At 44.5% G+C, this 17,209-nt stretch overlaps 1 protein-coding gene across 1 annotated transcript in view; it reads right to left on the reverse strand.

The window, feature by feature from the left end:
* Positions 1 to 17,209, reverse strand: part of PCARE (photoreceptor cilium actin regulator) — a 212,211-nt gene that overhangs the window by 13,006 nt on the left and 181,996 nt on the right. The window lies entirely within an intron of this gene.

Genomic DNA, 17,209 nt, shown 5'->3' on the forward strand with positions numbered 1-17,209 from the left:
GGTAGTTCTCCCCACATTTCAGCTGGAGGGGACACGTGTTAGACCTGGCATCATTGGCATGAGTCTCTCCTCCATTTTTTTCTGTTTGCCTCCTCTGTTTACGATGTTTTTGCTGGTTTATTGCTTTGGGCACTGTGCCACTGCTGATCAGTGCCACAGTGCAAGTGCTCCCTATGTTAAATTGTTATATTGATTGGTGTTACCATGATTGGCTTGGTTGACTTACTGTTCAGACCCTAGTCTAGTGCACTGCGTGTGCCAAGGGCGTGTAAGTTAACTGCTGCTGGTGGGCTTGCAGCACTGGTTGTGCCACCCACAGAAGCAGCGTGCAAAAGGGGTCTCAGGCCTGCCACCGCGGCGCCTGCGTGCAGTCCCTGACTGCCATGTCGACTTGGTAAGGAAACCTACTTACCAGTCTCTAAACCTTCACTTTGCCACATTTCAGACACCTCTATGGTAGGCCCTAGGGCAGGGTGCATTGTTGGTAAAAGGTAGGTCATGCCCTGATGTGTGTGGCATGACCTAATAGTGAATCACAGCCATTTTCGTTTTTCACTATTGAAGGGCTACCTGCCTCCAATAGGCCAGACTGGGCAGACTGATTATTAACTCCATTATAATCTATCTGACTCAGGGAGCATGGTAGCAAGTCGAGTTTAGTATCCCTGAACTCAGAATTTAATAACACACCCTTTAGGATGGATGGTTTTTAAATTCTATGTTTGAAAATAGCACTTTTAGAAAGTGGCTATTTTCTTGTCCAACTATCTACCGGTCTCTGCTGGTTTGGTGTGTGTGTCAGGGGCTGGGTGGCTCCAGAGGTCTGAGTGAGTCAGTGTGGGGTGAATGGGGCGTTTACACGTAGAGTGAGGGAAGAGTAGCCTGCCCTGCCTGACACAATACTGGCTCCGCCTCCTGCTGGGCGACTGATAGCCCTGCTCCTGCCAGTGACAATACTGGCTCCGCCTCCTGCTGGGCGGCTGAGGACTCTGCCCTGCTCAGTGAATAGGCCAGGTGCCTCCGCCTGGCAACACCCACAACAAACCTGAGATGGTGGGAATTTCCCTGCTTGGACAAAGGGAACAAAGGAGAAAAGGGGTATAAGAGAAGGACCCCTGAACCAAGAACTCAGATCACTTCTGACAAGGAAACCTGTACCAAGGACAAGAAGCCTGCTGATCTAAGGACTTGCCTCCCCTTTCGGCCAGAGTGCTGTTTTGCTGTGGAGGAACCTGAAAGCTGCTTCTTTATTTTTGCCAAGGAACAAGGAGAGAGGAACTTGGTGTGTACTCTCTGAACACTTGCTAGGAAATCTCCAAGGGCTGGAAGAGTGCCAGTCTCCTGCTGAAGTCACAGGGCCAAAGGACTTCACCATTTGCTGAATTGCTGGAAAGTGTTGTTTCCAGTACACAAGGGAAAATCTGCAGTCTCGACGCCAGCAGCAACGCCAGTGAGCAGTGGGTATCGGCCCCGGCTCCAAGTGACCCCGTCTCGACGCCGGTATCGACGCCAGTGAGGAGTGAGTATCGGCTCTACCTCCAAGCGACCCCGTCCCGACGCCGCTGCTGATCGCATCGACTCGACGCCCTTCTCGACGCCGCGAGCGCTGCTCCGGCCCGACATCCCTCGACGCCGCTGCGGATTGACCCGACTCCGAGGCACGACCTCGACGCCGATCTCGACGCCGTGGATCATCGTTTTCTTCGTTTCGCAAGGTACTGTACTTGTGGGGTCTGTTGCGACTCCAGGCTCGACGTAGCGCTCCTCGCGGTCACCGCCGAACCTTGGGAATCTTGTAGACTCGACGTCGTGTGACTCCTGTGGGGGTTACATTGTTGCCAAAGAACTGTGCTCAGAAGAATACTTTGCTAAAGAACTATTTGCCAAGAAGAAACCTTACTTGAACTATTATTTTTCCTTCCAAAGAGTATTTATTAAGACTGTGGTATATTTTTGTCGTTATTTGGTCTTGTGCTAAGCCTTATATAAAAATACTATTTTTATAATAACTTCTGTGTCGTGTCCATCTGTAGTGTATTCACTTTATTACTGTATGTGGTCATAAATGCTTAACACACTGCCTCTGAGATAAGCCTGTCTGCTCTGCCAAGCTACCAAGGGGGTAGCAGGGGTTATCTGAGTGTGTAATCCCCTTGCCCTGACTAGAGTTGGTTGGTCCCTATTTGTCAGAAGTGTATACCTCTGCCAACTAGAGACCGCCGGTTCTAACACTATATAAAAGTCAGCATTCAGATCCTGGTCCCTTACCTGATATATTGACTGAACTACTCACGAATAAATGGAGAGGTTCAGGTACTAAGTTAATTAGAGAAATACTAGAATCAAGAAAGCAGTACATTCTTTTTGTATGCCCAGAACATGTCTCATTGCCCATCAAGGAAAGAACCACGTATTACATGGACAGACAGAATCCCTTACGAGAAGTACACCCAATAAAAGGCGAGGACAATGAGTTTAAACGTGTATTTGTATATACGCCCATATCGAAAATAGAATTGTTACAAATGAAGAAAGTGGTACCCAGTCATGACAAAGACCCAGCGGGTTTCCACCGAGAAATTAAAGACATGTTACTCATGGGAGAGTATACCTATCCCGACATTATGACAATATTAAAGGTATTGATGCCTGCTGGCATTTATGAAAAACTCAAGGAAAAAGAGTGGGAGGTGGGAGACCAAAAGATAGATTGGTCAGCATTAGAAGCAGAAGAAAAGGCCCGAACTGCAGGAGCAGGGCTTGGGGATAAAACTAAAGCACTACCAGGTTTACTAGTACAGGTACTGCCACGTTTATTAACTACGAAAAAGGAAGACTGGGGTACAATTTCAGCCTGTAAACAAAAGCAAGATGAAGACACTAGTGATTTCTATGCCCGATTTGAAAAATGTTTCGGTATAAATAGTGGCATAAAAGCAAGTAGCGAATCATACCCACATCTGTTTGTGACAAAATTAGTTGAAAACTCCTTACCCCAAGTGAAGAATAGAGTATTAAAATTCGAGAGTACCTGGCAAGGTAACACCCCATCACAAATGTTACAAATGTTACAGTATCATCACAATAGAATTAGAGAGGAACAAGAACATGAACAAAGACGCATGAAAGACACGAAAATGAAAATGCTAGTCTCCCAGACAGTTCCAGCTGAAGGACATAAAAAGGGTACGACACATTCCGGTGATTCAGCGGGACCTGTAAAAGGGACATGCAACTATTGTAAACAGCCAGGACATTACATACACGATTGCCCGGTCCTGAAGCGTAATATCGCCACAGGTATTACAAAAGAAAGACCACGGCCACCTAGACAGGATCAGAATGAACAAGGAGCCCCGCAGCATGCACAGTCCATGCCAGCTCCACAACAGTCTATACAGTTTGTGCCAGCTGCACCAGCGCTGCCTGTTGCTGCCACACAAACCACGACACGACAGCTGTACCAGACCGCACAGTATGACTATCCTGATTATCAGCGATACGCATGAACCAGCCTAGAGAGGGAAGTTGACTTACCCCTTATCGAGGTCCCTGTAGACCAAGAAGGACCTTATGTACATAGTGAATTATTAGGCCAAGATAGAAAATTTTTACTTGATACAGGGGCAAGTCGAACAACCATAAAACGTAGTGAAGTTCCAGGGGCACCCCTCTCAGGCTCACAGAATATTTCCCTTGGTTTTTCAGGAAAACCTATTGTTAATGAAGTATCACAGCCTCTTCCACTTACGATAGGACCTTTGACCCGAACTACAGATTTATTGCTTACTAAATCATGTCCAGAAAACTTGTTAGGTATAAAAACACTGAAAGCTCTAGGAGCTATAACATGTTGTTCTCCGGAAAGAGTAAGATTGTTTTTAAGTGATTTTAAAGGTCACTATGTGTCTAGAGACATGGATCCCCGATTGCAGACTTTACCTACACATTTATGGGCCCAAGGCCCTACTGATGTTGGTTGCATGAATATTACACCATATCGAGTTACACTAAAGGCAGGAGTGGTACTACCACGAATGCGACAATACAAGTTACCACCAGATGCTGTAGTGGCGTTACTGCAAATCATTGACGAGCTCATTGCCCAAGGAGTGGTTGTGGAAACAGACTCCAATGTATGTAATTCACCGATAATTCCGATTCTTAAACGAACAGATCCGAAGGCCCCGCCAGTATATCGATTGGTTATTGATCTGCGCGAATTAAACAAGTGCATTGTGCCACAATTCCCTGTGGTCCCAGATATCTCGTCATTACTGACAGCTATTGATTCCGAAGCAACATTTTTTACTGTAATTGATCTCAAGAATGCCTTTTTCAGCGTCCCAATAGATCCGGAAAGCCAATACTTGTTCGGATTTAGTTTAAATGGACGTAGCTTTAAATTCACACACGCACCTCAAGGATTTACAGAAAGCCCCAGCATCTATAGCCAAGCACTGAAACGAGAACTCGACAGTATCCACATGCCAGTTAACACTGCTCTGCTTCAATATGTTGATGATCTGCTGATCACCGCTAGAAGCGAACGTGAATGTGAGAAAGCATCACTGACAGTTTTACAATTTCTAGCCGAAAAGGGGCACAAGGTGTCCCCTTCTAAGCTGCAATTCTGTGCCCAGCGAGTTGTTTATCTTGGACACTCGCTGTCCAAGGAGGGAAGGCAGCTTACACCCGACCGCATTCAGTTAATAGCTAACATGCCAATACCCAAGACACAAAAGGAGGTGCGGGCTTTCATAGGCCTCACTTCATATTGTAGGCAGTGGATCCCTCAGTATGCATTTCTAGCAAAACCACTCATTCAATTGACAACACAGGAGGCAGCCACATCGACTGTTCTCCCTTGGACTCAGGAACATACACAAGCTTTTGAAAGCCTAAAGAAAGCCTTATGCCAAGCACCTGTTTTAGCAACACCATGTTACAATAAACAGTTTACACTCTTTGTTACAGAACGCGAAGGTACTGCCTTGTCAGTACTCACACAGGAACAAGCAGGATCACACAAACCATGTGCTTATTTTTCTAGTACATTAGATCCCGTAGCCCAGGCTTTGCCTGCATGCCTAAAATCAGTGGCAGCAACAGCTTTAGCAATCAGACAAAGCGATGCCATAGTGTTAGGACATCCATTGACAGTTCAAGTACCACATGCAGTAGAGGTTCTTGTGAATCGAACGCAAATACAACACTTGACTATAGCGCGACTTACAGGGTATGAATTAACATTGTTTCAGCCACATATAGAAATCAGACGTTGTAACACATTGAATCCTGCCACACTTTTACCTGTAATCGGAACAGACCCACTAGCTCATGATTGTATTGAAGTTATTACAATCACGACGAAACCCAGACAAGACTTGACAGATGTCCCATTGTCAGACCCAGACCTGACGTTGTATGTAGATGGTTCATGTATGAGAACAAGTACAGGAGAGTTAGTGGCCGCTTACGCAGTCACAACAGATACTGAAATCATTGAAACAAATTGCATAAATACCTTGTCAGCTCAAGCCGCAGAGCTCATCGCTCTGACACAAGCCTGTATTCAAGCCACAAATAAAAAAGTCAACATATATACTGATTCACGTTACGCATTCGGAGTTGTACATGACTTCGGCGTGCTGTGGCGAGAGAGAGGTTATTTAACTTCTCACGGTGCCCACATTCAGCACGGACCCCTCATTCATGCCTTATTAGAGGCAATACATCTACCCACTGCAATATCAATTATGAAATGTAAAGCTCATACGAAAGTTACTGATATCATTTCTCAAGGCAATGATCTAGCTGACAGAACAGCTAAACAGACTGCTCAAACTCAAACATCCGACATGACAAAGACAATAGTCCCGACGCCAACACATTGTATGACGATTAAAGATCCTACTCTTGACGTAATTGACATACAGACACATGCTACACCAGACGAAATAAAGAAATGGACTGAATTAGAAGGGATTCAAACGGATCAAGGATGGATGACGAAGGAAAAATCTGTGTGGTTCCTTCCTGATTCAATGGTCCAAGTCATTATTAACACTATACATAGTCCAGCGCATCTAGGAGAAAAAGCTATGCTAGACAGCATTCAACACATTTGGTTCAACAAACATTTACGAGCAGCAGCCAAACAAAAAGTTCGTACCTGTATGATCTGTTGTCAGTTCAACCCAGGAAAAAGCGTTCCTGTAGAACAGGGTGGATTTCAGCCTCCTGATCACCCTTTTGAAGTCCTCCAGATGGATTATATCCAGATGGAACGATGTCGAGGATTCAAATATGTTCTCGTAGTTGTCTGTGCTCTTTCCCGTTGGACAGAGGCATACCCGGTTTCAGATTACACTGCCCCGACTACTGCCAAACAGTTGGTTCGAGAATTCTTCCCACGATACGGTTTACCACGTGTTGTCTACTCAGATAACGGCCAGCCGTTCTCATCCGAACTAATGAAACACGTTTCACTTTTGTTAGGCTATCAGTGGAAATTCCACTGTGTCCGACACCCCGAGGCAGCAGGTCTCGTAGAAAGACATAATCAGATCCTGAAAATCAGATTGTCCAAAATATGCAGAGAGAAAGGTGTCGACTGGGTAGTAGCGTTACCAGTTGCACTCTTTTACATGAGAATGGTAGCACACTCTCGAACAGGGCTATCCCCGTATGAGGTGATCTTTGGCAGACCACCAAATATGTGGGGGACGCCTATACCACGCAAAATAACTGATATTGACTGTAATATGCTGACAGATTACTTGGCTTCCTTGATGTCTGCACTACAATCTTGTCGTTCACAGGTAGCTGCAGCCTTTCCCGACAACACTGAGGTGAAACCCCATGACGTAGTTCCGGGAGACCTGGTCTTAGTGAGGAACTTTGATCGAAAGACTCAGCTGGATCCTAGGTGGAGGTCGCCGCAACTTGTCTTGCTCACCACAAGGACAGCCGTGAAGATCGAAGGCAGAAAAGGCTGGATACATTCAAGTCATATCAAGAAATTTCATGGACTACCATCGGATGTAAATACCACACCTCGTGTGTCTTCACCCATTGACTCAAAACTTCCTTTGGTTGAAATGAGTAATCACGAACAATATAAACTAAAACTCAGATCTAATCAGTCAGGCAATTTGATTGTTTAAGTCCTCTCCAAGGTGAAGCGGTTGAATTTGTCTCTGACATGTATCCCTTAGACCTGAATAGAGAAAAAACCCGAAAAATGTTGAAACGACATGCGTACTGTAAATCACTGCGTAGTCATTGCACAGTGACGTTATTAATTTTGTTTTTCTTAAGTCTTTTAATAATTACTGCAAGTATATTGTTGCACATATATTATCCTATTTCTAGACATGTTTATAATATTACTGCTGAACATTCTTTTAGTGAATTACCTCCGCTTGAGTTGTCTTATAGATTTGCGCTGCGCAATAACACGTTTATTAGTATGTTACATCATTCCCATCAGGTTAGCAATGCTACAAATTGTTGGATATGTGGCCGACTCCCTCCCTATCAGAATTATAAAGGAATTCTACCTCTCTTTCCATACCCGTTCACACACAACGGCTCCTGTGGAGCATGGTTTAGTTTAATTAATTCCCTAGATTCGAATTCTGCAGTTTATCAAGACAACTGGGTATGGGGAAATTTGAACTTAGTTTTACTTAAAGTCTGCTACCCTAACAAGGAGGGACTTCCCAAGAGAACAGGAACTGATCTAGAAAATGAAGTGTATGGATTAGGTAATTTTACGCTTAATCTTATGATCCTAAATGTCGAATCCGAAGCTACTCCAAATTTGCCCGCTATGTCAATATTTCCAGTAAAAGGTGAATTATGTGTAAGAAAGAATGGTTCCATACATATGGGCCATAGTAGATGCACCACTGTAGTAGAATTTAGTGATCAAGGCAAGTCTACATTTAGAGCTTCCCGCCATTCCTATTTCATATGTGGTCAGACGGCATATGTACGTTTGCCTCTAGATTGGGATGGTACCTGCTACATTGGATTTCTTTTGCCACCTGTTTTCCTAGCTCCTCCTGATTATCACAGAAATACTCATTTAGTACACAATAGAGAAAGGAGAGATCTCCCAATAGTCGATTACACTGAAACAGCATGGGAAAAATACACAGATTTCAATAAAGGTCTCTTTCCCTATATAGGTACCGTTACTAATAGTAAGCTGATACGTAGATTAACTAGAACCCTTGAAGCAGTAGTGAACGAAACTATTTCCGCCTTAGGCAATTTAACAGAAGAGCAGTCTGCTATGCGGATTGTTGTGCTTCAAAATCGTCTTGTCCTTGACGTCATCCTGGCCGATAGGGGCGGAGCTTGTAGGGTCATCGGATCAAGTTGTTGCATTTTCATACCAGAAAATTCGCCATCTGTATATAAAGCCATAACTCGCCTTCATAAGATTGTAAGCCAGATACACCAGGATCCAGGCACCTGGACTTGGTCCGGTTGGTTTTGGAGTGTATTATCTACCTTTGGATGGAAGGTCCTATCCTTCCTAGGTATTGGCCTTCTCATACTATTCAGTTGCTGTCTATGTCTACAATGTGGACCAGCGATTTGTGGTCTGTGTGCCACATCGTGTATTCCACCACCAAGATTTCATTCATCCCAGAAGAAAAAAGAAGAACAAATGATGCTATATGAACAGATCAACGGATTGATGAAGATTGATATCTCTTAACGGGCAAGTAGGGGACAAGGAGGGAATGTGGAAATATGGATTTTTCCGATCAGTTATGTCCCCTATCTTGGACCCCAACGGTTTCATGTATGAATCACAAGTACATGTATGTTCCCTCCAGTTCCAGTTATGAAGACGCAAACACATGTGCGTCCACCGTCAACATGTCCTCTTTCAGATCCGCCATGAATAGGCCGGATATTCCATTCCTAAGTATGAAAGGCCACCGGCTTTATATGGTTCACTTATGCCATTTTACAGTCCAGGCAAGTAGGCCCTGATTCTGTCATCAAGCTTTTCTTGCCTTCTGCCTCTGAAAGCTCCAGTCTGAGCCTGCATCTGTGACCATGAACTTTGTCTTATTCCCTGCGCGGCCCACGATGCCTGACATCAGCCAGTTGCCTGCCAAAAACTGTATTTCACCTTCGAAATTATCTGCTCCGCTCCCTGCCCAATGCATTCCTGTCTAGTAGTTTAAGTAAACATTCTTCCAGCTACCGAGCAAAGGCCCGGCTTCTCTGTCTTTATGCAAGTAATTCATAGCCCTATTATTATGGAAGACTTCTGCCCTCGCATCTAGTGTAGACACCTAGACGCTTGTACACGCACTAACAGTCAGTATAGTCAGTATAGAATAAGATTCTACTCTAAGAAGACCTCTCTTTTGGATAACATAGTTCTTTAAACATAGGATGTTAGATATGATTTGGGATTAGGTTGACTTGACCCTCCAGACTTCTGTCGCCACATGTAGAGCTAAATGTCAAGTCCCCTTCACCCCCTAGTTGCACGTCAATCACACGTCATGCTGCTGCGCGCGCATTTCTGCCAAGTATTTCTGCTGACATTGCGAAATTCTTTCATGGAAACGCCCTATTATGACATCACACCTGATGACGTTCTTTAGTCACACCCAGTTACGCCTATTTTTGCTACGTATGTATCTTTTATCTACACTATCAATTGTTACGCCTCTTGCATTTGCTTCACTGTAATGCCTATTGTATAAAAGTGATTAATTGTCAATAAAGTATGTACTTCACTTCCTGAACCTTCGTGGTGATGGAACTTGGAGCAACCGATTCGAATCGTCCATTGGAATAAAGCCCGTTCCGAACCTCTAATACCACGGATTCTGCCTCTTATTTACTGAGCTATTTTTATTATGTTTCTGTATCAAATTAAGTCCCGGTAATTAAATTATTTACCACAAGAACTAGGATTACATTAGTGGCGGCTCCTCCGCTCAGGCAGAGAAGCATCGTCCCACTGCTTTTCAGCAGTGTAGAAAAGGAAAAATAAAATGATAATAACATTATATTATTATCATTTCATTTTTCACTGCTGACCCAGTTTTGCGGGGCAGGGATGCTCTGCTCACAGAGGAGTAGGGGGAGGAGTGGTGAGCACACTGTAAGTTCGCATGATGGTTTGGCCGGCCGTCTTGGGCCGGCCAAACAGTCATGCGCACTTTGCGTAATACAGCCTGGGTGGAGAACATGCACAGGCACCCACTGCCTGTCTGAGCACCGAACAACGGATACATTGCTGCGTTGTGATTGGCTTTGGGGAGCCTGTCTGCTTCCTGCTTCTGTTTCGGCTGGAAGATACTTAGGGAGACAATGGAGGAGGGATGCAATTAGGTAAGTGTATTCTTTTTTTTCTTTCTCATCCACACTCCTACTCGCCCCGCCACCATGAGCCATGCCAGCCGCCGCTGGATTACAGATAACCAAAACGTTTTCTTAGTGAAGCCTGCCCTACTTGGACATCTGCCTGAGTGTTTGAGTCCAGACAATAATGACGAGCTAAGGTGTGCACAGATTGCCATGTTGCAGCCTTGCAGTGGCTACCTTACCCCTTGTAGAATGAGCTCTAGGTCTACAAGGAAAGTGCTTATTGGCTAACTGGTAAGCGAGAGATATACAAGAGACTATCCACCTAGAGATAGATTGCTTGGAAGAAGCTAAACTAGTGCGCATTGGACTATAGTTAATAAACAAGTAGCCACATTGTCTGATCTCCTTAGTTTTGTCGAGGTAAAACCTAAGAACTCTCTTAAGGTCTAACGAGTGTAAAGCACTATATGGTGGTGTGGAAGGGAAGGTACAAAATGTTGGGAGAGTAATGGTCTGATCGATATGGAAATCAGAAATGACCTTAGGCAAAAAATTAGGAAGTGTTCTCATACCCACCCGGTTTCCATGAAAAACCAGATAAGGTTCTATTGCGCAAAGAGCCTGGATTTCGCTGACTCTGTGTGCCGAAGTGATAGTGACTAGGAATGCGGTCTTCCAGGTAAGGTGTTGTAAAGACGCTTTGTGTATGGGTTCAAAAGGGGGGCACATTAATTTTGAGAGAACCACAATAAGCTCACTTGAGGGAGAAGGTGATCTTGCAGGTGGGTACATCTTTTTAAACCTTCTAGGAAGTCTTTGACTACAGGCCTTTGAAAAAAGGAAGCCTGTGTGGGAGACTTTCTGTAGGAAGTAATAGCTGCAAGGTGCACCTTTATGGATGTAAACTGCAACCCAGACTTTGCTAGGTGCAATAGTTAAGGTAAGATCACATATTCTTGACCTAGGATAGGATGATAACCGTTCTGGGCAAACCATAAATAGAAGCGCCTCCATTTGAAAGCATATGATTTCCTGGTAGAAGGCGTTCTAAACTCTTTCAAGATCTCCCTACAGTCTTATGAAAGTCCTATGTGTCCATATTGCAGGAATTCAGGAGCCATGCCGTTAAGCTCAGAGAGGGAAGGTTGGGGTGGAAGATCTTCCCTCCTAGCTTGTAGAGGTGATCTGGTCTGCTTGGCAACTTCCTGCGTGATCTTTCGGACAGGTGAAGGAATCTGGGTACCACCATTGGTGAGGTCACTCCGAAGCAATCTTGATTATCCTGGTCCTGGCTCTGTAAAATTTGTTGATGACCATCAGGATCAGGGTAATGGGAGGAAATGCATATAGAAATGTCTGTGACCAGTTGATCAAAAGAGCATTCCCCTTCGATCCTAGTTGGGAGAACCTGGATGCGAAGTTGTGGCATTTTCTGTTTGTTTCGTCTGCAAACAGGTCGATTTGCGGCATTCCCCATTGTTGGAAAATGTCTTGCGCAACTTCTTCATTTAGTATCCAGTCGAGAGCTTTCTCGAAGTTGCGAATGAGAAAGTCTGCCTGAACATTTAGTGTGCCTGGTAAGTGGATAGCTGAGATGGTCAGGTCTCTGTCAAGTAGCCACTTCCATATAATGGCTTGAGCCTCCAGAGACGGGACGTGATCGAGTCCGTCTCTGCTTGTTCAGATAGTGATTGTTGTCGTATTGTCTTTCTGTACTAGGAGGGAGCGTGTCTGTATGGACAGGTAAAAATACTTGAGTGCGAGATGGACTGCCCTCAGTTCCAGCATGTTGATATGGTATCGTTTCTCTTTGTCCAACCACAGACTTTGAACTTGAAGAAAACCCATATAGGTTTCCCAACCCTGGAGAGAAGCGTCTGTAGTAAGCATCTGTGTGGGAAGTTCCTGTTGAAAAGGGACTCTATATTGAGATGACGACTCCGCATCCACCATTTAAGCTATTCCTTGGCTATCTGTGAGAGGATCCTTCTGTCTACCCAGAGGCCCAAAAACTGAGAGTGTTTACTGGAGCCGTTGCATGTGTAGCCTGACATTGGGAATGATGTAGATGCAGGAAGTCATCAAACCTAGGAGAGAGGCTACTTGCCTGGCCGATGGATAAGGAGTCTGGCGGAGAGTGAGACGTTTCTTGTTGATTGAGGATAGCCTCTCCTACGAAGGATACACTCTTGCATTTGTTTTGTATCTAGGATTGCTCCCAGGTAATGTATGGTTTGAGTAGGAATCAGTGTGGATTTTTTAAAATTGATTTGCAGTCCTAACTGTTGCAGAGCTTAGATGCAGGTATGTAGATGATCCAGAGTTAGCTGAGGAACTTTTGATTACCCAGTCGTCTAAGTATGGATAGACGAAGATTTTTCTCCTCCACAGGTATGCCTCTATCACCCCTATGCACTTGGACAACATACAAGGCGCTGACTTGAGCCCGAGGGCAGGAATTTGTGGTGGTAGTGCGTGGATGCTACTTTGAGGCGGAGGAACTTCCTGTGTTTCTTGATGATGGAATTGTGGAAGTAAGCATCCTGAAGATCGATTGCACACATCCAGTCCCCTTGGTGGAGCTGTGGGTAGATCTGGTGGAGAGCAAGCATTCTGAACTTTTCATTGCGGATAAACTTGTTCAAAAGTCGTAAGTCTAGACTCAATCTGTACTCCCGATTCTGACTTTTTTTCTGAACCAGAAAGTAGCGTGAATACATTCCTAGCCTTTGTTGGCAGGCTGGGACTTCCTCGATGGAGTCTTTCTGGAACAGTGTGTTAACTTCTTCTTGTAGCAAGACCTGTTGATATATGGACATTTTACGCAGTGGAATGGCAGGAGGAGTGGTCTTGAACCTGATGGAGTAACTATTTTGCAGAATATGCAAGACACACTTGTCGTTTGTAATCTTTCTCCACTTGTCCAGGTGCATAACAATACTTCCCCCGCCCACCGGAGTGGGACATGGAGAAAGGGAAAAGCGAATGCTCATTGCTTCTCTGGTGTTTTTGATGTTAAGGCTGCTGGATAAGGAGCCCCTCTTCCTCGAGCAGGTCTGTGAGAATGGGAATGGGACCTTGCTTGGTATTGTTGCTGAACTGACCAGTGAGGGGTTTGAACACTCTGCTGATAGGAGCGACGGTTGTAGGGGCGGAAGTCTTTGCATTTTGCAAGGCCCACAGCTCTGAGGGTGTCCAGGTCTGTCTTTATTTTCGCCATCTCATCATCTGCATGCGTGCTGATTAGTGAGGTGTCTGTGAATGGCAAATTTAATATGCAGTGTTGGGCTTCAGGTTTGAGACCTGTAAGACGTAACCAGGAAGATTGCTGTGTGCAGATGCTATGAGAGTATCTATGAGCCATGAGATCTGAGGCATCAGCGGCTACACCAATGACTTGATTAGCCACCAGACCACCCTCTTGAAGGATCTCTTGGAAAACTTGCCTGTCCTCTTTAGGCAACTTCTCAGTGAAACTGGATAGTGAGTCTCAGTGAGATCTATTGTACCTCTCCAATAAGGCGGAGGTGCTGGCCACTTAAAAAAAAAGATGTAGAGGTGTTACACATCTTTTTATCCAGTGAGTCCATTTGTTTGCTGCCTTTATCCGGGAGTACTATGGAAGAGGATGACCCGGATGCTTCCTTCTTGCAGCAGCAACGATGACAGAGTCAGGTGTCGGATCCTACCTGAGGAAAAGAGGGTGTTGATCAGATGCCTTTTATTTCTTCTTCAGAATATGGGGCAGTGCAGAACCCACACACACTGGAGTGAGAAAATTATGCAACACTGGTTCCAACAAGCCTGAGACGAGAGGTAATAGGGGTCTAGATGCTGCTCTGTGATGAAGAGTTTCAAATATCACTGATGCAGAATATTGATATTAAGTTTTGCTGCCCACCTATTAAAACATCATTAAATGTGACAAGGTCATACACAGGTGAAATCCTTGCCAAAGAGGAACTGGATAAGGTTGGAGAACATTTCAAGACATTTGCTGATGGTCCGCAAACCGACGTCGACCCCGGGAACTTCGATGGCTGCTTTGACATTGTTCTCTTTGACGCTGAGAGGGTCGACGGCACCGTTGTCGTCGCCAACAGCTTTGACGTCGGTGAATGTGGCCTCGACGTCGACTTTCTCTGAGTCGGCGGGACTGTCTGCATTCATCTAGATGGCAATACCTTAACAACGACTCCGGAAAAACGAGTTCTGGAGTCACGCAAGCTGAACAACGACTTGCATGAACAACGACTTAGGCTGAACCACGCATGTGCGTGGTTCAGGCTAAGATGGTCTAGTGTTCCAGATGGGCAGTCCAGAGGAGTGTTAGATGAACAGGAGCGGTAAGAGGGATTCGGGGTGGGGAGGGGGGTCGGGTGTTCGTTTTTATGGGGTGGGAGGGGTTCGGGGTAAATTTTAAGGGGTGGGGGATTCGTGTTAGTTTTTAGGGGGTGGGGGGTTTAATTCGCTTTTAAGGGGTGGGAGGGGTTCGAGTTAGATTTTAGGGGGTGGGAGGGGGTAGTGTTAGGTTTCAGGGGTGGGTGGGGTTAGTGTTAGTTTTCACGGGGTGGGAGGGGTTAGTGTTAGTTATCAGGGGTTCGTATTCGTTTTTAGGGGTTGGGGAGGTCGCGATAGTTTTTAGGGGGTGGGAGGGGTTTATGTTAGTGTTTAGGGGGTGGGAGGTTTCGAGTTAGTTTTAAGAGGGTGGGAGGGTTCATATTAGTTTTTAGAGGGTGGGAGGGGATTGAGTTACATTTTAGGGGGTAGGATGGGGTTAGTGTTCGTTTTTACGGGGTGGGAGGGGTTAGTGTTAGTTATTAGGAGGTTGAGGGGTTCATATAACCTTTTAGGGGGTGGAAGGTGGGGGTCCGGGGTATATTTTAAGGAGTGGGAGGGGTTTGGAATAGTTTCAAGGGGGTGATTTACCATGCATTCCTTTATCATGAAAATTCGTGCTAAAGGAATGCGTGGTAAAAACAATCATTGTTGAGACATGGTCGTAGTACAGACCGCTTGGTTTAGGGAGTCGTTGTTGAGGAACTCGTTGTTCCAACATACAACCGGCAATACCTCCGTCGTTGGATGCTTTGATGTCGATGGAAGTCTATGATGGCCTTTCGACATCGATTGTGACGCCGATGGCGAGCACACAGGAATCTGCCTTGACGGTGATCTCCTACCTGTCCCTGGCGAAGGAGAGCAACATTTCCAATGTTCCTCTGTTCTCCCACTGTGTGCATGCTTGTCGCGAGAGGAGGGTGTTTGGGAGGGTGTTTGAGAGACTCCAAGGCCACTTGAAGGTGTTTTTCTTCTCTCCTGAAGGGCATGCAGGCGAATCTTCTCCCTGTCCTTTAAAGTTCTTTTAGGCAATTTCTGGCAGTTGTAGCATGTGTCTGGTTGGCGAGAGGCAGGCAAACATTCTATACACACAGTGTGTGGGTCAGAATTTTCCATCTTTTTGCCAAACGAAGGGCACTTGTTAAAGAGAGAAGGCCTTTTCTGAATGAGAAAAATGTAGTTTCAGTAGGAAAAAAAGGTTAAAGCACTAGGAATACTTAAAACCGTCAAATGAAGACAGACAATGCTGGAAAAATTGTAAGAGAAAATATGACAAAAATATGTCAAAGGTTGAAGAGCTCAGCGCTCCAGGATCCTCACAGAAGGAGCAGTTAAAAAGAACTGGCCTAACTCTCACCTGTGGGGCATGATGGGATTCAAGAGGTCTTGGTGCCAGTTTTCTCTGTTATATTTTTCAATGCAGCCTATTGGCTAACAATGCTTTGTATTCCTTTGCCTTTTTTTCTTTCAAATAAAGGGTATGCTTTACACTTTAAAGTGTTCATGTTCTATTTTTCAGAAATGTTGAATGTGTATGGTCTTTTTAAATGAAAAACGCAATGCAATTTGGGCATTTTTTAGCCCTCCATTTGCTTTAGGCTGCATGTTTATATATATATAATATATATGTGTATGTGTGTATGCATATATATATATATATACACACACACACATACACATATATACACACATACTTACATACATTATAGTTAGGAATTAGCATTTAAAAAACCTTTGAAATTCACTGAAAAAACCATAGGTTTCAAGAACGTTATGGTTAGTTGGACATTTGACTCATATAAAACCAGAGAAATTCGCCCGTTAAAGTTAGTTGAGCTAACTATTACTCGCGTGCCCGCAATTCACTGGTGATGATGTCACACATTACATCACTCATGACATGGTCAGTGACATCACTGATTACATCACTGATGACATCTCAAATGACATCACTGATGACATCATCCAGTGAATGTGTGTTTCTGTAAAGGTTAAATACTTTTCATATATATCTATGCCAAGGTGTATTGAAGAAAGAGTGGATTTCATTACAAGACCGGAGGCTACCATTATGCTTATCACTTTTAATGCGTCTCCAAGCAGCCGCATACATCATAAAGTAAGTGTTCCAAATAGAACGTTAACAATAATAAAAGGCATGAGCCCACAACATTCAGCCTCTTTTAAATGCGGCTCCAGGCAGATAAGTTCTCTTATATTTCTTATCTAACTTGAATTTATATTGTGCTAAGCGTGTATATTTCTTATCTGACTTGAATTTATATTGTGCTAAGCGTGTAATTTCTTTGATTTACCTTATGTGCTCGTGATTTACCTTTATGTGCCTGTGTTCTGTTTTTCTTTGGGCACACTAACTCCACTCTGTTTGGGACTCACCCCCACCCCTTTCGTAACCGTCATTACCACCTCCAATTTATGGAGGTCGGATCATGACCACGCGCCCAATCTCAAAATATTCTTAATTCTTCGTGTTTTATTAAGCACACGTCGA

The sequence above is a fragment of the Triturus cristatus genome, chromosome 6, assembly GCF_964204655.1.
Source record: "Triturus cristatus chromosome 6, aTriCri1.1, whole genome shotgun sequence".
Classification (NCBI taxonomy): Eukaryota; Metazoa; Chordata; class Amphibia; order Caudata; family Salamandridae; genus Triturus; species Triturus cristatus.